Raw genomic sequence first — 22,286 nt, 5'->3', positions numbered from 1 at the left:
TTTATGTTGATGTGTTTCAAAAAATTGGTTTTACAATGAACAACACTTGAGGGTTGTTTGCATTTTCCTTTTGTTAAGAGACCTGATAGAGGAAAGACTACAGGACCTTTGTTATATCAACTTGATTCCTATAAAATTATGGAATTTCAAGAGGCTGATAAATGTATCTAGTTTAACTACATTTTTTGCCCTTTTATTTTCAGAACTTATTTGATCAAGGAATGCATTTTGACTCTCGAGATTAATGAATTTGAAATATAAATTCACTTATTCCAACTAGTTGAGTATTTTAGACATCTTTAAGTCTGACTTACAGAAACATGCAGAAGTGCTGGGGTCCGTTGGCAGTTATGGGCTTTAGGAAATGTATTATTTTTGTACAAATTGTAAGATTAGCTTATAATGTTTTAGCAAAGAAATAATAGAGTTCAATGCCAGATACCTGAAATAGTACACCCTTTTCAGGATTTCAAAATATATCCGTGCGAAAGCTGAAAGGAGCTGAATGTTGAATAATTGTTGCTAAGCAACATTAAAAGAATAACTATCTGCATAGTAATGGCATATCTAACAAATGCTGCCACTCACATTAGATGACTGAAAGGAGAACAAAGCACCAGGCTACAAGAATAGTAAAATTTTACATTTAAAATGTATATCATAATGAACTTGTAAGATAAGCTCACTCAATAGCAATTTGATTTTAAAATATGACTAAAGAAAAAGATTATGGTAAAAACGTTTGAATGAATGGGATTTGGAATAGATAATATTTTAAACCAACTAATCTACAGTAGGGAGAAAGGCAACATTGTAACACTTCAGTAAAATAGTATAGTGAATATCTTCAAAATATTGCAGTTGTTCTCAAAGCTTAGCTTTATGAAACATGTGAGGGTACCTTTATGTCTTCTAGACCCAAAGACACATCTCACATTGTTTAACTCTGTTGCCCCAATCTCAGTCTTCTTTTAAAGGAGAATTTGTATTATTTTAATTATTTTTATGTACAGAGAACTCAACAGTGTACATTTAACCATTTGGTGGCAAGTTCTTTAGCCTTTGGCTTCTCCAGCTTGGCAATGTGAGCCAGACTTGGGACCCAGGACGTTGCCTCCCCAGTGATGGGGAATCTCATATCTGTCGTTATAATTGATCCTGATAGCTTCCAACAGTTTAGCCAGAGCTCCTTTGTTGTCCAAGTTAACCTGTGTGAAGGCTACAATGGTGCAGGTCTTCCTGTGGACTAGATGCCCCAGTCTTGCCTTTCCCTTGATAATGCAGTAAGGGGCCCCCATGTTATGACACAGGGCAGGCAGGAAGACACCAGCTCGATGGGATCCATGTCCTGTGCAGTCACCACCAGCTGAGCCTTCTTGTTCCCCACCAAGGTGGTGATGGTGTTAATTCCTGCTTGAAGGACAGGTGATCTCTTAACAGAGACATATCCTTTGCCCGCAGCTTTCTTCTTAGCCCAGGCCAACAGCCTCTGCTTCTTCTCTTGCTTTTTCTCTGGTCAGTGGCCAGCTTAAGAAGCTGAGTAGCTGTTTGGCGGTCCAAGGCCTGGGTGAACTGGTTAATCGCCGGAGGCGCTTTCAGCAACTTATAGAGGATGGCTCTCTGGAGCTGCAACCTGATACAATGGGGCCATTTCATAAAGTAGGTGAGCTCCCTTTTGGGCTGGATGTCCTGTCCAATGCCAAAATTCTTAATTCTTTTCTCAAACAGGGGATTCACCACTTTCTTGGCCACCTGCTTCTTCCCATTGGCCTTTCTTTTTGGCATCTTGGGTGGCAGGAGGAGAGAGCCCAATCTCAGTCTTTCTATGGAGAATGCAAGTTCCATAAGTCAGATAGTTTGTTTTGTTCTCTGATGTTTGACCAATACTTATAAAGTGCCAGCCACATTGCAGGGACTCCATAAATATTAGTTGAATAAAATAATATCTAAAAATAGTATAGTAGTCAGTGTTCATTCTGGAACAAACGATCAATTTGAATATGGAAAGTTTAATATAAAAAGTATTAAGTAGGGAAGTAACTGTAAAACTGTTATAAAGCTGTAAAGAGAACTCAAAGGAATACCCTAGGGATAAGGCAGAGTACCCACAGAAGAACAAACCTGGAAAGAGAGGCCCTTCCCAAGGTTGGGATTCAGAACCTAGTGGATAGCAGAGGCATTTGCTGTGTTGCCCAGGCTAGAGCTAGTGTATAGTTGCTAAGCAAGCAGGAAACTACCCTCTGGCAGGTGTGATGGTGCTGGCAGGCAGGCAGGCTTACAGAGGAATTGGGAGTTTGGAGATTCTGCTCATTGGTAAGGCCGTGTACAGATGGATATGTAGTGTGGATATCTGGGCGTCTTAACAACCTTATGCAATGCAAGCAGGTTGAGGATGGTAACAGGCACACAGAGGGTATGAGGCCTAAGGAAATGTGTGGCTTGGAGTGCACAGTGTTTGTGTCTAGAGTTACACAATAAGCAACTCAGGTATGGATGGGCAGAGGCTGATAGCCAGGTAGGCACAAAGAGGGAGTCAGGGCATCTGGAGTTTACTTGTGAGCAGGGTGCCCCATAGCATGAGATGTTCATTGATAATGTCCTGAGTGCCAGGTGAGGTGATCACCAGTCCAGGCCAGGCTACAAGCTTGGCAAGAGACTATACATCCTGGACGCGCAGGTAGGCGGAGTATGCTGGTGTCCCAACACACATGCTGCTGGCATCCGTGCAGTAGGAACAAAGGAGAAGCAAAAATGGCAGCACACTAGATAAATCCCTGCTTTTACAATGATCCTCCAGCACTCTCCACTGATAAAGCTAGATATTTTCTCACTACAAAGGAAAAATATTTAAATCTCCATCATCACAGAGCTAGTAAGGCAGAATCACTTTGGAGAAGAGAGGCAATAAACTGACATCAAGCACATGTAGTTAACATAGAATGTATGCCACATACTGAGATTTATATTGGTTATTATTAGATTACATATAGTATATAGCTATTCATCTATTATATAGATCATGTTACATAAATTATTTAAACCTCAATTTCCCTATGATTTGCTATTTGTTTTATAGATGAATAATCTGAAGCTTAGAGGAATGAAGTAACTTGCTAGGTGTTGAATAGCTGATAAGAGCAAGAAATGGGATTTCAACCTTTTTAGTTTTCCTAGCACCTATGCCTTTAACCATTATCCTATTACACTTCCTCCCAGAGGAAAATGTTATTGAATTGCTAAAGGTAACCTACTGGCTCAGCACCTATTGGTTGTGTCCTCATCAAGTGACATTTTAGACACTTGCTTTTCAGTGGTCTTACCCACTCAAAGGTTCTCATGTTGCTCGTAGGGTGCCAAGCATTCCTTTAGGTACCTCTGCATCAGTTCCTCATAGACGAGCACCCCGTACTGGTCATCAAATAGTGATGCCAATAGGGTAGTCCCAGTAGAGTCGCCTGTGTAGGGAGACAGTGCAGGCATGGCAGTCAACACTAGATGATAGTAACTCTTCCAAAAGAAGACTGCAAGGCAAATTTCCTGAGATCATGTAAATGAGCCCTAACTCTGGACACAGTTAATGGTACCTTTCAAATTTAGGAATGAAAAGAAACACCTGTGGCTGGGCGCGGTGGCTCACGCCTGTAATCCTAGCACTTTGGGAGGCCGAGGCAGGCGGATCACAAGGTCAGGAGATTGAAACCAACCTGGTCAACACTGTGAAACCCCGTCTCTACTAAAAATACAAAAAAATTAGGCAGGCATGGTGGTGGGCCCCTGTAGTTTCAGCTACTTGGGAGGCTGAGGCAGGAGAATGGCATGAGCCTGGGGGGTGGAGCTTGCAGTGAGCGGAGATGCACCACTGCACTCCAGCCTGGGCAACAGAGCGAGACTCTGTCTGCAAAAAAAAAAAAGAAAAGAAAAGAAAGCAAGAAAAAGAAACACCTGCTTACTCAAAGTACCACACCAAACATCCTCACATTTTGTTCTTAGGATTTTGGTCTTAGATCTTTCTTACTCCATTCCCCCTCTGGGTACTCCATCAACTCCTTTGGCTCTCTGAACCATGTATTTGATGATATCCAGATCTCTCCCCAGGCTACATCTCTCTCATGAGCTCCATACCTCTGAATCCAAGAATTCCTTAGATATCTACCCCTAGCTATCCTAAAACCCAAAGACCATAGTTCAAAACTCCACTCATTCAATTGCCCTAAACCTGATCACCCTGTCTGGGCTTCTTTTTATCAACAATCACCTAGCTGTCATTACCAGAAACTGGGTGTCATCTTTGATGTGTTTCTCTTCCTTACCTCTGCATGAAATACATTCCTTTTGTTCCCTCCCCACCTTTATTCAACCTATCACCAAGTCTTGTTTATTCTATTTAATAACTCTTACATTCACTCAGTTTTTTCTATCCACACTTTCACTTTAGTTCAACCTATTATCTCATCTGGATTTCCCCAATATCTTCCTAACTTCCTCTAGTATTGACCCCTCCAATCTGTTCTCTAGAGTGCCATGAGGGTAATTTTTCTCAAATTCAAATCTGATTATGTCACTTCCTTGCTTTAAAAACCCTTCAATGCTATCTTGTTTAAGGTAAGTCCAAACTCCTCAATGCATATCGTTAGATGCTTTACGATCTAGCTTGAGTTTACCTCTTGAATCACGTAGAGTTGCTAAAAGAAACAACCATAGACAAATTAAACAGTTTGATTGAACTAAGAAGGACTTGCAAATCAGGCATTCCCGAAACCAAAATAGGTTCAGAGAGACTTCAGCACAGCTCTGTGGTAGAAGATGATTTATGGACAGGAAAAGGAAAGTGACATACAGAAAATGGAAGTTGAGGTACAGAAACAGCTGGATTGATTACATCTTCATGTTTGCTTTATTTGAACATGGTTTGAACAGCTGGCTGCCTTCAATTGGCCAAAACTTCTTGATTGAAACAAGATTAGGTTACAATCTGTTTACACCTCTGGTTTACAGTATTTGTCTGTATGGAGAAACCTTTAAGCTGAACTTAAAATACGTGAGAAGGCAGTTTTAGGCTGAACTTGACTCCAGTCAGAAGACCGAAACCACTCTCAAAAGACAGAAACTACACGAGTCATTTTCATTGACAGAAAATGAAAAGTTGTTTATTAGTTATGAAGAACTGATAAAGCAAAAGAGAACAATAAGATGTCATAGAGGTAGCAAATGCAGGAAGAAGCTATCAATTCTAGGGCTGAGGGAATAACGGGAAGAGGTTAAAATTATCAAACTTTAAAAGAAGTGTGCCCCGAGTAGCTGAAATTCAGGCCTCGGAGGAGAGGGGCAGCGGACAGCTGGTGTGTCTTAGGTGGAGTGAGTATGATGCAGCTAGTTTTGCAAATGTTAGAAACTGTAAATTTGCTTCAACTGCTGCTACTAGAATGGGCGGCAGCTTCTAGAGTGAGAAGAGCCTGGAGGACACTGATAGGAATAAGAATAAGAGGCAAACTGGAAGTAACAATGCTTTTCCTTCTCCAATCCAGTAGTTTTCCTCTAGTATCCCCTATTGGCAGAGCCTAAGGAAACCATCTGGCAAAGCAGGAATGTAGCTTGTAGAGTCCTAACACCAGCATCACAAAGCTGAGTTAGAAGAGTGGGTTTGAAGCTAAAGGACAATAACTCAGAAAGTGGCAAAATCCATCCCTTTAGCTATTCAGCACGCTCGCATCCTTCTATGTGTATTTGTCTTACAAACAACAAAAACAACTCTGTTTTCACTTAGAAATGCAACTATCCTTTTTACAAATGAAGATGTTCTCATCCTTTTCTCAAAATGAGGAGCCTAAAGTTACAACAATAAGAGCATCCACATCCATAAATGATTTATCTCTGGGCTATGATAACTACTCCCAAAGTTCAGTCACAGTTCCATCTGAATATTTGGTCACCTAAAGAGGAAATAGTAAACTTACCTGCCAACAAAATTTGTGAAAATTAATAAGGGGAAGCATATGAAAGAAAAATTTGTATTTATATGTACAGAGATGAACGCTCACTTATACAATAAACAGAAAATATATACATTAGTCATTACTTCTATAACTAGTCCCAAGGTAATAGTTTATAACTTTCTTCTTTCACTACCAATCCCTTGTCTCTTTTGTTCTCAGCCGTAACTTCACCAGATCAAAGTTGTCTTTACTGTTGTTTTTAACCTGGTGATGTTTGATGTCTCAAACTCTCATTCTGAAGGACCTGAATCTTCAGTGGACCTGCCCTTTTGAGGCGGAAACATTTCTGGGTTCCAAACATAGTCCTCCCAGCTCCGGTGCAGGCAGCAACCCCATTTCCTCTTAGTAAACAGAGTCAATCATCCCAGCCAGTTGATTAACCCCATCTTTGCCTGTTGGATCAGTAGCATGAAGAACCCCAAATGGCCAGGTGGTAGCCCTAACTTCTAATTCAATAGAACCATCATTGTGTCCCCTGGTAGAAACATTTTTCCCCTGGAACCATGTCTTCTAAATTGGCAAAGTTCAAAGCAAAAATTCTGCAAGTACGTTACTAATAGTGAGGGGAATTACATGCAATTCTGCATGTTGATTTCTAGGTCCATCTATCCTGACTTTGGGAGAGACAGCAGCAAATATTGGTCACTAATTCAAACTATAAACTTCATCCTGTAAAATAGAACCCCATACTTTCAGGGCATTGTCTCCAAACTGGCACCATAACTGAGTCTTCACTAGGTTATTCTAGCATTCTACTAGATCAACTGCTTCTAGGTGATTGGTGCTGGGAGATTAATCAACTCCATGGGCATGAGCCCATTGTGCACTTCTTTAGCTCTGAAATGAGTTCCCTGGTTACCAGCAACATTCGTATAATCACATAATTCTGAGTGAGGCAATCCATAGGTTCACAAATTGTGATGCTGGCAGTGTATTATCAACAGGGAAGCCCAATTCATATCCAGAATACATACCCATTCCAATGAGGATAAATCCTTGCCTATTCCTCATAAAGAAGAGACTGATGGAATCAATTTGCTACCAGATATCTATCTAGTCTCCTAGCGGGTACTGGCACATCAAAGGGCTGAGCATTGATCTCTGATGTTGATAGATTAGGCTCAACAACAGTGGTATCCATGTCAGCCTTGGTGAGGGAAAGTCCATGTTATTCAGCCCATGCATAGCATCCTGCCACCATATCCCTGCCGCCATGGCCACTTTGTACATAGGCCCATTAAGCACTAGGGTGGTTGGAGAAAGAAGTTGAAAGATATTCACAAACTATGTCAATTTATTCACCTGATTACTGGGAATATCCTCTACCATAGATGTTTGTTTTTTTGAGACAGAGTCTCGTTCTGTCACCCAGGCTGGAGTGCAGTGGTGTGATCTCGGCTCACTGCAACCTCTGCTTCCCGGGTTGAAGGGATTCTCCTGCCTCAACCTCCCAAGTAGCTGGGACTACAGGTGGTGCCACCATGCCCGGCTAATTTTTTGTATTTTTAGTAGATACAGGATTTCAACATGTTAGCTAGGATGGTCTCTATCTCCCTGACCTCATGATCCAGCAGCCTTGGCCTCCCAAAGTGCTGGGATTACAGGTATAAGGCATCACACCCGGCCCGTAGATGTTTTTATTAGGTTGTTTGTGTGTTTGTTTTGTTTGTTTGTTTTTTAGTACAGAAGAGGTCTCACTGTTGCCCAGGCTGGTCTCGAACTCCTGAGCTCAAGCAATTCTCTTATCTCAGCCCCCAAAATACTGAGATAGGCATGAGCCACTGTGCCAGGCCTATAAAAAAACTTTTAATTGTAAATTGACAAGTTATAATTGCATGTAATTATGGGGTTCAAAGTGATTTTTTTTTTTTTTTTGAGAGATGGAGTCTCACTCTGTAGCCCAGGCTGGAGTGCAGTGGTGCGATCTTGGATCACTGCAACCTCTGCCTCCTGGGTTCAAGCGATTCTCCTGCCTCAGCCTCCTGTGTAGCTGGAATTACAGGCATGTGCCACCACGCCTGGCTAATTTTTTTGTGTTTTTAGTAGAGACGGGGTTTTACCATGCTACTCAGGCGGGTCTCGAACTCCTGACCTGGTGATCCACCTGCCTCAGCCTTCCAAAGTGCTGGGATTATAGGCATGAGCCACCATGCCTGGCCCAAAGTGATATTTATGAATATAATATGGAATAATTAAATCAAGCTAATTAATATGTTCATTACCTTTAATACTTATTTTTTGTTGTGAGAACATTTGAAATTAACTCTCAGTGATTTTGAAATGTACAATAGGTTATTTTGCTATATTCAGTCTGCAATGCAATACATCTAAAGGAAAAAGAAATATTTCTTCTAATTGAGGCTTTGTTTTCTTTGACCATCATCTTCCTCATTCCTCCTGTACAACCCCCCCACCTTCACCCCCGGTAACTACCATTCTATTCTGTGCTTCTTTGCATTTGAGTGTTTTATATTCTACATATAATAAGAACATGCAGTCTTCATCTGTGTCTGGTTTATTTAGTTTAGCATAATGTTTTTTACTTCCATCCGTATTGCCACACATGACAAATTTTTTTAACTAAATAGTATTCCATTTTGTGTAATACCATATTTTCTTTATCTATTCCTCTGTTGATGGACACTTAGGCTGACTCCATAACTTTCCCACTGTGAATAGTGCTGCAGTGAACATGGGAATGCAGACATCTCTTCAATATACTGATTTCAAGTATTTTGAGTAAATATTCTAAAGTGGGATTGCTGAATCATATGTAATTCTATGTTTAGTTTTTTGAGAAACCTCTATACAGTTTTCTATAATGGCCGTACTAATTTATGTTTCCACCAATAGTGTCCAAGTGTTCCCATTTCTATACATTCTCATTAATACTCATTATCTTTCATCTTTTGAATAGCCATTCTGACACGTGTATGGGGATATCTCATTGTGGTTTTAATTTACATTTCTCTAATTATGAAAAAATGCTCAATATTTCTAGTATCTGTTGGCCATTTGTAGATCTTCTTTGGATAAATGTCTATTCAGTTCCCTTACCTATTTTTAAATCAGATTTGTTTTCTTTGTATAGAATTGACTCTCATATTTTACATATTGACCCCTAATCAGCTGCATGGCTTGCAGCTATTTTCTCCTGATCTTTAGGTTGTCTCTTCACTCTGTTGTTTCCTTTGTTGTGTGGAGGATTTTTATTTTGAGGTAATCCTGTTTATCTCTTTTTGCTTTTATTGAGTGTGCTTTTGGGGTCAAATCTAGAAAATCATTGCCTAGACCAGTGTCTTGTAGTTTTTCCAGAACGTTTTCCCCTAGTAGTTTTATAGTGTCAGGTCTTATGTTTAAGTCTTTAATCCACTTTGAGGTGATTTTTACATATGGTGTGAGATAGGGGTCTAATTTCATTCTTCTGCATCTGGATATCCAATTTTTTTCAACAGAATTCATTAAGGACTGTCTTTTTCCTGTATTCATGGCACCTTTGTTGAAAATCAGTTCTCCATATGTGCACGGGTTCATTTCCAGGCTCTGTATTTCTTCCCATTAGTCAATGAGTCTATTTTTATGCCAGTACCATGCTGCTTTATAATATAAAGTCAGGTGGTGTGATGCCTCCAGTTTTTTTTTTCCCTTATGATTGCTGTGGCTATTTGGGGTTTTTGTTGTTCCATATGAATTTTAGGATTGTTTTTTTCTTTTCCATGAAAAATGACATTGAAATTTTGATAGGGATTGCATTGAATCTGTATATCACTTCAGGTATTATGGACATTTAAACAATGTCAATTCTTCCAATCCAGAAACATGGGATATCTTTCCATTTATTTGTGTCTTTTTCAATTTATTTTATTAACATTTTATAGTTTTTAGTGTGCAGGTCTCTATCTCCTTGATTAAATTTATTTCTAAATTATTTTTATGGCTACTGTAAATAGGATTGTTCTCTTTTGGAATGTTCATTGTTAGTGTACATAAAGACCTCTAATTTTTGTATGTTGAGTTTGTATTCTACAACTTTATTATATTCTTAAATTAACTCAACAGTTTTTGGTGAAATCTTTGTAGTTTTTCTATATGTAAGTTCTTGTCATCAAACAATAATAATATCACTACTTCCTTTCCTATTTAGATGCCTTTTATTTCTTTCTCTTGTCTAATTGCTTTGGCAAGGACTTCCCACTCTACACTGAATAGAAATAATCAGAGTAGGCATTCTTGTCTTTTCGAGATCTTAGAGAAAAGGATTTCAGTTTTTCACTGTTGAGTATATTTACTGTGGGCTTATCATATATGATCTTTATTGTGTTGAGGTATATTCCTTCTATATCTAATGTATTGAGAGTGTCTAATGACAAAAGATGTTGAATTTTTTTGAAAGCCACTGATTTAATTGATTCTATTTTTTTTTAAATTATACTTTAAGTTTTAGGGTACATGTGCACAACATGCAGGTTTCATACATAGGCATACCAGTGCCATGCTGGTTTGCTGCACCCATCAACTCATGATTTACATTAGGTATTTCTGCTAATACTATCCCTCCCCCATCCCCCACCCCCTCCAACAGGCCCCAGTGTGTGACGTTCCCTGCCCTGTGTCCAAGTGATCTCATTGTTCAATTCCCACCTATGAGTGAGAACATGCGGTGTTTGGTTTTCTGTCCTTTTGATAGTTTGCTGAGAATGGAGGTTTCCAGCTTCATCCATGCCCCTGCAAAGAACATGAACTCATCCGTTTTTATGGCTGCATAGTATTCTATGTTATATATGTGCCACATTTTCTTAATCCAGTCTATCATTGATGGACATTTGGGTTGGTTCCAAGTCTTTGCTATTGTGAATGGTGCCGCAACAAACATACGTGTACATGTGTCTTTATAGTAGCATGATTTATAATCCTTTGGGTATATACCCAGTAATGGGATTGCTGGGTCAAATGATATTTCTAGTTCTAGATCCTTGAGGAATCACCACACTGTCTTCCACAATGGTTGAACTAATTTACACTCCCACCAACAGTGTAAAAGCGTTCCTATTTCTCCACATCCTCTCCAGCATCTGTTGTTTCCTGACTTTTTAATGATTGCCATTCTAACTGGCATGAGATGGTATCTCATTGTGTTTTTGATTTGCATTTCTCTGATGACAAGTGATGATGAGCATTTTTTGATGTGTCTGTTGACTGCATAGATGTTTTCTTTTGAGAAGTGTCTGTTCATATCCTTTGCCCACTTTTTGATGGGGTTTGTTTTTTTCTTGTAAATTTGTTTGAGTTCTTTGTAGATTATGGATATAGCCCTTTGTCAGATGGGTAGATTGCAAAACTTTTCTCCCATTCTGTAGGTTGCATGTTCACTCTGATGGTAGTTTCTTTTGCCGTGCAGAAGCTCTTTAGTTTAATTATGTCCCATTTGTCAATTTTGGCTTTTGTTGCCATTGCTTTTGGTGTTTTAGTAATGAAGTCCTTGCCCATGCCTGTGTCCTGAACAGTATTGCCTAGGTTTTCTTCTAGGGTGTTTATGGTTTTAGGTCTAACATTTAAGTCTTTAATCCATCTTGAATTCATTTTTGTATAAGGTGTAAGGAAGGGATCCAGTTTCAGCTTTCTACATATGGCTAGCCAGTTTTCCCAGCACCATTTATTAAATAGGGAATCCTTTCCCCATTTCTTGTTTTTGTCAGGTTTGTCAAAGATCAGATGGTTGTAGATGTGTGGTGTTATTTCTGAGGCATCTGTTCTGTTCCATTGGTCTATATATCTGTTTTGGTACCAGTACCGTGCTATTTTGGTTACTGTAGCCTTGTATTATAGTTTGAAGTCAGGTAGCGTGATGCCTCCAGCTTTGTTCTTTTGGCTTAGGATTGTCTTGGCAATGCAGGCTCTTTTTTGGTTGCATATGAACTTTAAAGTAGTTTTTTCCAATTCTGTGAAGAAAGTCATTGGTAGCTTGATGGGGATGGAATTGAATCTGTAAATTACTTTGGGCAGTATGGCCATTTTCACAATATTGATTCTTTCTATCCATGAGCATGGAATATTCTTCCATTTGTTTGTGTCCTCTTTTATTTTATTGAGCAGTGGTTTGTAGTTCTCCTTGAAGAGGTCCTTCACTTCCTTGTAAGTTCGATTCCTAGGTATTTTATTATCTTTGTAGCAATTGTGAATGGGAGTTCACTCATGATTTGACTCTGTCTGTTAATGGTGTATAGGAATGCTTATGATTTTTGCACATTGATTTTGTATCCTGAGACTTTGCTGACGTTGTTTATCTGCTTAAGGAGATTTTGGACTGAAATGATGGGGTTTACTAAATATACAATCATGTCATCTGCAAACAGGGACAATTTGACTTCCTCATTTCCTAATTGAATACCCTTTATTTCTTTCTCTTGCCTGATTGCCCTGGCCAGAACTTCCAACTCTATGTTGAATAGGAGTGGTGAGAGAGGGCATTCCTGTCTTCTGTCGGTTTTCAAAGGGAATGCTTCCAGTTTTTGCCCATTCAGTATGATATCGGCTGTGGATTTGTCCTAAGTAGTTCTTATTATTTTGAGATACATTCCGTTGATACCCAGTTTATTGAGAATTTTTAGCATGAAGGGCTGTTGAATTTTGTCAAAGGCGTTTTCTGCATCTATTGAGATAATCATGTGGTTTTTGTCATTGGTTCTGTTTATGTGATGGATTACATTTACTGATTTTCATATGTGGAACCAGCCTTGCATCCCAGGGATGAAGCCAATTTGATCATGGTAGATAAGCTTTTTGATGTGCTGCTGGATTCAGTTTGCCAGTATTGAGGATTTTCCCATCAATGTTCATCAGGGATATTGGTCTAAAATTCTCTTTGTTGGTTCTCTGCCAGGCTTTGGTATCAGGATGATGTTGGCCTCATAAAATGAGTTCGGGAGGATTTCCTCTTTTTCTGTTGATTGGAATAGTTTCAGAAGGAATGATACCAGCTCCTCTTTGTACCTCTGGTGGAATTTGGCTGTGAATCCGTCTGGTCCTGGACTTTTTTTGGTTGGTAGACTATTAATTATTGCCTTAATTTCAGAGCCCGTTATTGGTCTATTCAGAGATCCAACTTCTTCCTGGTTTAGTCTTGGGAGGGTGTATGTGTCCAGGAATCTATCTGTTTCTTCTAGATTTTCTAGTTTATTTGCATAGAGGTGTTTATAGTATTTTCTGATGGTAGTTTCTATATCTGTGGGATCGGTGGTGATATCCCCTTTATCATTTTTTATTGCATCGATTTGATTCTTCTCTCTTTTCTTCTTTATTAGTCTTGCTAGCAGTCTATCAATTTTGTTGGTCTTTTAAAAAAACCAGCTCCTAGATTCACTGATTTTTTTGAAGAGTTTTTTGTGTCTCTACCTCCTTCAGTTCTGCTCTGATCTTAGTTATTTCTTGCCTTCTGCTAGGTTTTGAACTCGTTTGCCGTTGGTTCTCTAGTTCTTTTAATTGTGATGTTAGGGTGTCAATTTTAGATCTTTCCTGCTTTATGGGCATTTACTGCTATAAATTTCCCTCTACCCACTGCTTTAAATGTGTCCCAGAGATTCTGGTACGTTGTGTTTTTGTTCTCATTGGTTTCAAAGAACATCTTTATTTCTGCCTTCATTTTGTTATTTACCCAGTAGTCATTCAGGAACAAGTTGTTCAGTTTCCATGTAGTTGTGTGGTTTAGAGTGAGTTTCTTAATCCTGAGTTCTAATTTGATTGCACTGTGGTCTGAGAGACAATTTGTTGTGATTTCTGTTCTTTTACATTTGCTGAGGAGTGCTTTACTCCCAATTATGTGGTCAATTTTAGAATAAGTGTGATGTCGTGCTAAGAAGAATGTATATTCTGTTGATTTGGGGTGGAGAGTTCTGTAGATGTCTATTAGGTCTGCTTGTTGCAGAGCTGAGTTCAGGTCCTGGATATCCTTGTTAACCATCTGTCTCATTGATCTGTCTAATATTGACAGTGGGGTGTTAAAGTCTCCCATTATTATTTTGTGGGAGTCTAAGTCTCTTTGTAAGTCTCTAAGGATTTGCTTTATGAATCTGGGTGCTCCTGTATTGAGTGCATGTATATTTAGGACAGTTAGCTCTTCTTGTTGAATTGATCCCTTTACCATAATGTAATGGTCTTCTTTGTCTCTTTTGATCTTTGTTGGCTTAAAGTCTGTTTTATCAGAGACTAGGATTGCAACCCCTGCTTTTTTTTGCTTTCCGTTTGCTTGGTAGAACTTCCTCCATCCCTGTATTTTGAGCCTATGTGCCTCTTTGCATGTGACATGGGTCTCCTGAATACAGCACACTCATGGGTCTTGACTCTTTATCCCATTTGCCAGTCTGTGTCTTTTAATTGGGGCATTTAACCCATTTACATTTAAGGTTAATATTGTTATGTGTGAATTTGATCCTGTCATTATGATGTTCGCTGGTTATTTTGCCCATTAATTGATGCAGTTTCTTCATACATCGATGGTCTTTACAATTTTGCATGTTTTTGCAGTGGCTGGTATCAGTTGTTTCTTTCCATGTTTAGTGCTTCCTTCAGGAGCTCTTGTAAGGCAAGCCTGGTAGTAACAAAATCTGTCAGCATTTGCTTGTCTGTAAAGATGTTATTTCTCCTTCACTTATGAAGCTTAGTTTGGTTGGATATGAAATTCTGGGTTGAAAATTCTTTTCTTTAAGAATGTTGAATATTGGCCCCCACTCTCTTCTGGATTGTTGGGTTTCTGCTGAGAAATCCACTGTTAGTCTGATGGGCTTCCCTTTGTGGGTAACTTGACCTTTCTCTCTGGTTGCACTTAACACTTCTTCCTTCATTTCAACCTTGGTGAATCTGACAGTTATGTGTCTTGGGGTTGCTCTTCTCAAGGAGTATCCTTGTGGTGTTCTCTGTATTTCCTGAATTTAAATGTTGGCCTGCCTTGCTAGGTTGGGTAGGTTCTCGTGGATAATATCCTGAAGAGTGTTTTCCAACTTGGTTCCATTCTCCCCATCACTTTCATGTACACCAATCAAACATAGATCTGGTCTTTTCACATAGTCCCATATTTCTTGGAGGCTTTGTTTGTTTCTTTTTACTCTTTTTTTCTCTAAACTTCTCTTCTTGTTTCATTTCATTCATTTGATCTTCTGTCACTGATACCCTTTCTTCCACTTGATCGAATTGGCTATTGAAGCTTGTGCATGTGTCACGAAGCTCTCGTGACACATCCGTCAGGTCATTTAAGGTCTTCTCTACACTGTTTATTCTAGTCAGCCATTCATCTAATCTTTTTTCAAGGTTTTTAGCTTCCTTGGGATGGGTTCGAACATCCTCCTTTAGCTCAGAGAAGTTTGTTTCTACCGACCTTCTGAAGCCTACTTCTGTCAACTTGTGAAAGTCATTCTCCATCCAGCTTTATTCTGTTGCCGGTGAGGAGCTGCGATCCTTTGGAGGAGAAGAGACACCCTGATTTTTAGAATTTTCAGCTTTTCTGCTCTGGTTTTTCCCCATCTTTGTGGTTTTATCTACCTTTGGTCTTTGATGTTGGTGACCTACAGATGGGATTTTGGTGTAGATGATCTTTTTGTTGATGTTGATGCTATTCCTTTCTGTTTGTTAGTTTTCCTTCTAACAGGTCCCTCAGCTGCAGGTCTGTTCGAGTGAGCTGCAGACCCTGTTTGCCTGGGTATCACCAGCAGAGGATGCAGAACAGCAAATATTGCTGCCTGATCCTTCCTCTGGAAGCTTTGTCCCAGAGGGGCAGCCACCTATATGAGGTGTCTGTTGGCCCCTACTGGGAGGTGTCTCACAGTTAGGCTACACAGGGGTCAGGGACCCACTTGAGGAGGCAGTCTGTCCATTCTCAGAGCTCAAACGCTGTGCTGGGAGAACCACTGCTCTCTTCAGAGCTGTGAGACAGGGAAGTTTAAGTCTGCAAAAGTTGTCTGCTGTGTTTTGTTCAGCTATGCCCTGCCCACAGAGGTGGAGTCTAGAGGCAGTTGGCATTGTTGAGCTGGGGTGGCCTCTGTCCAGTTCGAGCTTCCTGGAAGCTTTATCTACTCAAGTCTCAGCAATTATGGACACCCCTCCCCCAGCCAGGCTGCTGTCTCACAGATCCATCTCAGACTGCTGCACTAGCAGTGAGCAAGGCTCCATGGGCATGGCAGACACTGAGCCAGGCACAGGAGAGAATCACCTTGTCTGTCAGTTGCTAAGACCTTGAGAAAAGCACAGTATTTGGGCAGCAGTGTCCTGTTTTTCCAGGTAGTGGGTCACGGCTTCCCTTGGCTAGGAAAGTGAAATCCCCTGACCCCTTGCACTTCCCGGGTGAGGCAACACCCTGCCCTGCTTTGGCTCGCCCTCTGTGGGCTGCACCAACCGTCCAACCAGTCCCAATGAGATGAACCAGGTACCTCAGTTGGAAATGCAGAAATCACCCGTTTTCTGCATCAATCATGCTGGGAGCTGCAGACCAGAGCTGTTCCTATTCGGCCGTCTTGGAATGCCCTCAAAGATGCTGAATTTTGTCAAATGTTCTTTCTACATCTAATGAGATGACCACATGGCTTTTGTCTTTTATTCTGTTAACATGATGTATCACACTTATAGATTTGTGTATGTTGAAACATCATTGCATCCCTGGGGCAAATTCCCCTTGATCATGGTAAATTATTTTTTAATATGTTGTTGAAATTAGTTAGCTAATATTTTGTTGAGGATTTTTACATTGATGTATATTGAAGACATTGGCCTGCAGTGTTTTTGAATGTGTTTTTTTCCTTGTAGTGTCTTTCTCTGGTTTCATTATCAGGGTAATGCTGGCCTCATAAAAAGAGTTTGGAAGTACTCCTGCCTTTTCCATTTTTTGCAAGGATTTGTGAAGAGTTGGTATCAGTTTTTTAAGTGTTTGGTTGATTCTGCAGTAAAGCCATCAGGTCCTGGGATTTTCTATGATGGAAGACTTTTAATTACTGATTCAATCTGCTGCTCATTATTCATCTGTTTAGATTTTCTATTTCTTCCTGGTTCAGTCGTGGCATATGTTTCTAGAAATTTATTCGTTTTCTGAGTTATCCAATTTATTGGAATGTAATTTTTCATAATAGTCTCTCATGATCCTTTTTGTTTCTGTGTTATTAGTGCAATGTCTTTTTCAGTTCCAAGTTTGAGTTCTGACTTTTATTAGTCAATTATCTTTTCAAAAAAAATTTATTTTCACTGATCTTCTGTATTGTTCTTCCAGTCTCTTTCATTTATGCTCTAATCTCTTTGTTTCCTTCTACTGACATTGGGCTTAGTTCTCTTTTTTTATTTCCTTGAAGCATAACATTGTTTATTTGATATCCTTTTCAATGTGTTTATTGCTATAAATTTTTTGCTTAGCACTACTTTTGCGCATCTCATGTTTTAGTATGTTGTGTTTACATTTTTCTTATTGATTTCTGGTTTTTTACCATTGTGGTCAGAAAAGGTGCTTGATATTTTTAACTTTCTTAAATTTGCTAAGGCTTGTCTTTTGGCTTAACATATGATCCTGGAGAATGTTCCATGTGCAGTTGAGAACAATGTGTATTCTGTTCCCGTTGGAGGGGATGTTCTGTATTATCACTGTTAGGTCCATTTGGTCTAAAGCATTTTTCAAGTCTTATGTTTTCTTATTTTGTGTCTGGATGTGTCCATTATTGAAGTCCCATACTATTATTGTGCTATAATCTCTCTCTCACACTTCATATCCGTTAATAGTTTATATATTTAGGTGTTCTGATGTTGTGTACATATACATTTACAATTATTATATCTTCCTGATGAATTGACCCCCTTGCAGAATGTTGTCTTTATCTTTTTACGGTTTTTTATTTGAAGTCTAGTTTGTCTGCTAAGTATAGCTACCCATGTTCTTTTGTGGTTTCTATTTGTACAAAATCTTTTTTCATCTCTTTACTTTCAGTTTATGTGTCCTTAAAACTGATATCAATTCCTTGAATGCAGCATATAGTTGGGTCTTGTTGTTTGTCTATTCAGTCATTATGACTTTTTATTGGATAATTTTATCTATTTACATTCAAGATAATTATTGATAGGTAAGAACTTATTACTGCCATTTTGTTAATTGTTTTCTGGTTGTTTTATAGACTTTTTTCTTTTTTCCTCTTTTGCTGACTTTGTAGTGTGATTGTTTTTTGGAGTGGCACACTTTAAATCCTTTATATTTTTGTTTTGTGTATCTGATACAGATTTTTGCTTTGTGGTTGACATGCTTTGGATATTTTTTGATAAGCCATCAGTTGAAATACAAATATTTTCACACCGTGCCCATTCTGAGAGGTCTATCCTCATACTTCTCCAGACCTTGCTGTCACTAATCTTCTAATCTTGTTCTTTCCAAGTCCCTGATCATCAGGCCCAAGTGTTAACAAATCCCCATAAATCAATATAGATACATTCTTTTGTCTTCCTTCTGATGCAAAGTGATCAATCAAATGAACTGCTTGAAGTTTTGCCCATTGAGATAAATTTCTATTACTAATGCCCTTCATTACCAATCCTCTCAAGAGGGATTATAATGCTACAGCCATTCACTTCTGGTGGGTACTAATATACTGTATACAGACATCTACAAACCAGTACTGACTTTTTTCCTTCTTAGTCATAGGAACTCCCATGGGGCCATAAGTGTGGATTGATTTAAAAAAAAACAGAGGGAATGCAACAGAAGTGTCAAAGAAATCTGAGCCATCTAGTTATAGAACTTGAAAATAGATGGCTGCTGTATATATTCAAATTATGGCTCAGCAAATCAGGTAACACCCAGTTTTTTATAGACACACCAGGTTGCATGCTCACTTGATACAGTTAGCATTTAGTCTATACCATTGCCTCATAGAAAAGATTGTTTCTCAAAATGAGGATAGTTATCTGCTGACGGGAGTGTGACTTTGCTTCAACCCTAGAAGCCTATGCTGTGATTTTTCTTATTTTGTCTGTCAGAGACTCCATACATCATTTCTGTTTGCTACAGCCATTTTATGTCTCATTGGATCTGCTAATCATAAGTCCCAAGTGGAAGAATAGCTTGTGCTGCAGTCTTGACTTGCTACAGAGCCCTTTATTGCTTTGGACCACATTCAAAAGGTGGCACCCTTATGCAATACCCTTAAAGAAACATTTTAGACAACAGAAATGTAATAGAGTTTATTTGACCAAAGATTATTTCATGAATCTGGCAGAACTCAGGAGAGGTTCAGAGTGCACCACCACAGCAGCATGGGCAGTGAGGTTTATGTGGAGGGAAAACAAAGACATTGATTGGTTTCACGTGGAAACAATCTCAGAGGTTAGTTGGCAGTTTCTGATTGGCAAAGTCTCTTGTTTCATTTTACTGTTTACATTGGGCTTTGGTCTGCTCACATAGAAACCTAAAGCACGATGGCTGTCTCAGCCAAGTGACCTATTAGAATTTTTTTAAAAACAGTTTTTGGATAAGAGTAGAAGCCTCATATCATCCCTTCCCCTTTCAAACTTGAACTTTATGGTGAAGTTTGTACCATTAGTGCCGCATGCTTTCTTTCTCAGCCCTAGCACTTTGCATATACTGCTCCATATATCTAGAACACATTTTTATCCCTTTTCTGGCTCTTGCATGCTTTTTGACCTTAGATATTGCCTGCTAAGCAGTCTTTCCTGTCTTCCAAATCTGGGTTAGGTCTCCCTTCTTTGTACTCCCACAGCCCACTTGACTCATTCTTATCACAGCATTTAGCACATTATGTAGAAATTGCTTGGTAAATCGTTTATATCAGCATTTCTCAGCCCTTTTTATCATCACCCATCTAAAGAATCTTTTTAGACATTTTGTTCCTAATCACCATTCCCTTCCTCCTTAAAAATGTAATGACCTGTATATGCTATATATTTTTGTACTGCATGTCTGTGTCTTATATGTTTTTTAAAAAGATTTTCTTCCACCTCCACCAACAGCCAACTTTTATCCACTCTGTGGGTGATATTACTTTCCCCCTTTCCGATGCCCCTTCTTGGGAATGCGTGGTCTATAAGCACTCCTGAGGCATATGTTGTCTCTTGTTCTTTGTTGACTTACCAGAGCTTAGCGTGGTACTTATCTAGTAAAGACTCGATAAAAATTTTAACAAATGAGTTAGTAGATGAATGAATCAACCTTTAAAGGAGACCAAAGATCACAGATGAAAGCACATTGGTATTCTTACCTTTTACCTTTGATTCCCCTTACAGAATTTGTTAGCCTATGATTTTTATGCCTTTAATTTTTTATACTTTTTCTTCTAAACTTTTTGAAGGGTAGGACCATTCCTCACCCATTTGTCAACCCCTTAGAGGAACATAAATCACAGTGCTTTGCACACAGAAGGTATTCAATGAATATTCATTGAAATACCACAAGTGAATAAGTTAAGACTTTCCAGAAAATCACCAGTTTTCAATTAAACCCTAAGGATGGGGTCAAAAAAGAAAGGTGATTTCAAGAGACTTTGCTTCAAGGGCTGTAAGAGATTTTTTTTTTTTTTTTTTCAGACGGAGTCTCACTCTGTCGCCCAGACTGGAGTGCAGTGGTGCGATCTTGGCTCACTGAAAGCTCTGCCTCCCAGGTTCATGCCATTCTCCTGCCTCAGCCTCCCGAGTAGCTGGAACTACAGGCGCCCGCCACCACGCCCAGCTAATTTTTTGTATTTTTAGTAGAGACGGGGTCTCACCATTTTAGCCAGGATGGTCTTGATCTCCTGACCTTGTGATCCGCCCACCTCAGCCTCCCAAAGTGCTGGGATTACAGGCATGAGCCACTGCGTGCGGCCTGTAAGAGACTTTTCTATAAACCATTGCCTATTTGTTTGTTTCTTCCTCTATGCTCTCTTAGTATTATTTATTTGTGTTTACTGTATATCAAGCTACCAGATAGACTGAGAAATCCCCTAAGGCAAGAACCATTTTTTACCCAGCCTTATATCTCCTGTGCCACACATGGTGTCAGACATCAAAGGAAGTAGTAGAGTAGTAGAGGCATATCCATATTTGAGTTCTCCCTTTGCCTTTGACCAGTTGTGATCTTTGGCAAATTACTTAAATTATTGGTCTCTTTTTTATCATATGATAAATGGAAATAATAGTAACTATCTCAAAGGAGTAAACATCCCACTTCTGAAGTGGAGTGTACATCCATACTCCTGGGTCTCTGGTCTATGCCCGACTAGGATAATAAAAGGGGACCTTTTGGTAATACAGAGAAGAGTACACATTCTGTTAGCCAGGAAATGCAATTGATTATACTAAGAGGCGACAATCTTAGAATTAAAAATGTTTGTTATAAATGTTTTATCATCAAACTGACCCATAAAGGACCGATTTCCTCCTGAGTCTGATTTTCCTACATTCAGAATCTCAGGATTCAGCTCAAGCTTTTTTCCTTTTTCATTATCCCCCCTCCTTTGTCCATATTGATCCTCTCTCATTAAGCAAATGGGGGGTCACTCACAGTTCCCTCCCCATTCCTATTTTTTTCTGTACTTTGTTTATCCTATTTTTTCCTGCTTAGAGGGCCCTTCACCTGATGCCATTTCCCCCCTCAGTCCCTGACTCCCAACCTCTACTCCCTACTCTAACCCCATCCTAGCTTGGCCAAAGGGCAAAGCAGAGAACTCAGAATGACCAGCTCTGGGGGAACAGTCAGAAAAGAAGTGTAACGCTAGGGGAAGAGATAAGAGATTAAAAGATGAGTTGACAATACTTGAATGAAGAAAAGAAAAAGGTGGATTTATGTTTGCTCGTGTAAGAACTTAGTATGGACTAACAGGTGACTAAGAGACAAACAGAAACTTTTTTCTTCTTTCTTGGATTCTGTGAATGAGCTTAACTCTCAGATACTAAGCTTTGTTGTTTGTTTGTAATGGATTCTTCCTGCTCTTACATATGTTAAGGGCATAAGGTGATGAATACTAAATGAGATAACATCAGTTAGGAATTGTGGTCAGTTTAAAGAAGATAAGTAGGCATTCATTTTTATCGTGTATATTAAGAAAAGGAGGGCTGGGCGCAGTGGCTCACGCCTGTAATTCCAGCACTTTGGGACGCTGAGGCGGGCAGATCACGAGGTCAAGAGATCAAGACCATCCTGGCTAACATGGTGAAACCCCGTCTCTACTAAAAAAAAAATACAAAAAAGTTAGCCAGGCGTGGTGGCGGGCGCCTGTAGTCCCAGCTACTTGGGAGGCTGAGGGAGGAGAATGGCGTGAACCCGGGAGGCAGAGCTTGCAGTGAGCC

The 22,286-nt window shown here is 39.4% G+C and overlaps 1 long non-coding RNA gene across 1 annotated transcript in view; it reads right to left on the bottom strand.

The window, feature by feature from the left end:
- Positions 1-22,286, bottom strand: part of LOC129534642 (uncharacterized) — a 121,556-nt gene that overhangs the window by 32,177 nt on the left and 67,093 nt on the right. The window lies entirely within an intron of this gene.

The sequence above is a fragment of the Gorilla gorilla genome, chromosome 6, assembly GCF_029281585.2.
Source record: "Gorilla gorilla gorilla isolate KB3781 chromosome 6, NHGRI_mGorGor1-v2.1_pri, whole genome shotgun sequence".
NCBI lineage: Eukaryota > Metazoa > Chordata > Mammalia > Primates > Hominidae > Gorilla > Gorilla gorilla.
This window is presented reverse-complemented; position numbering and strand designations above follow the sequence as displayed.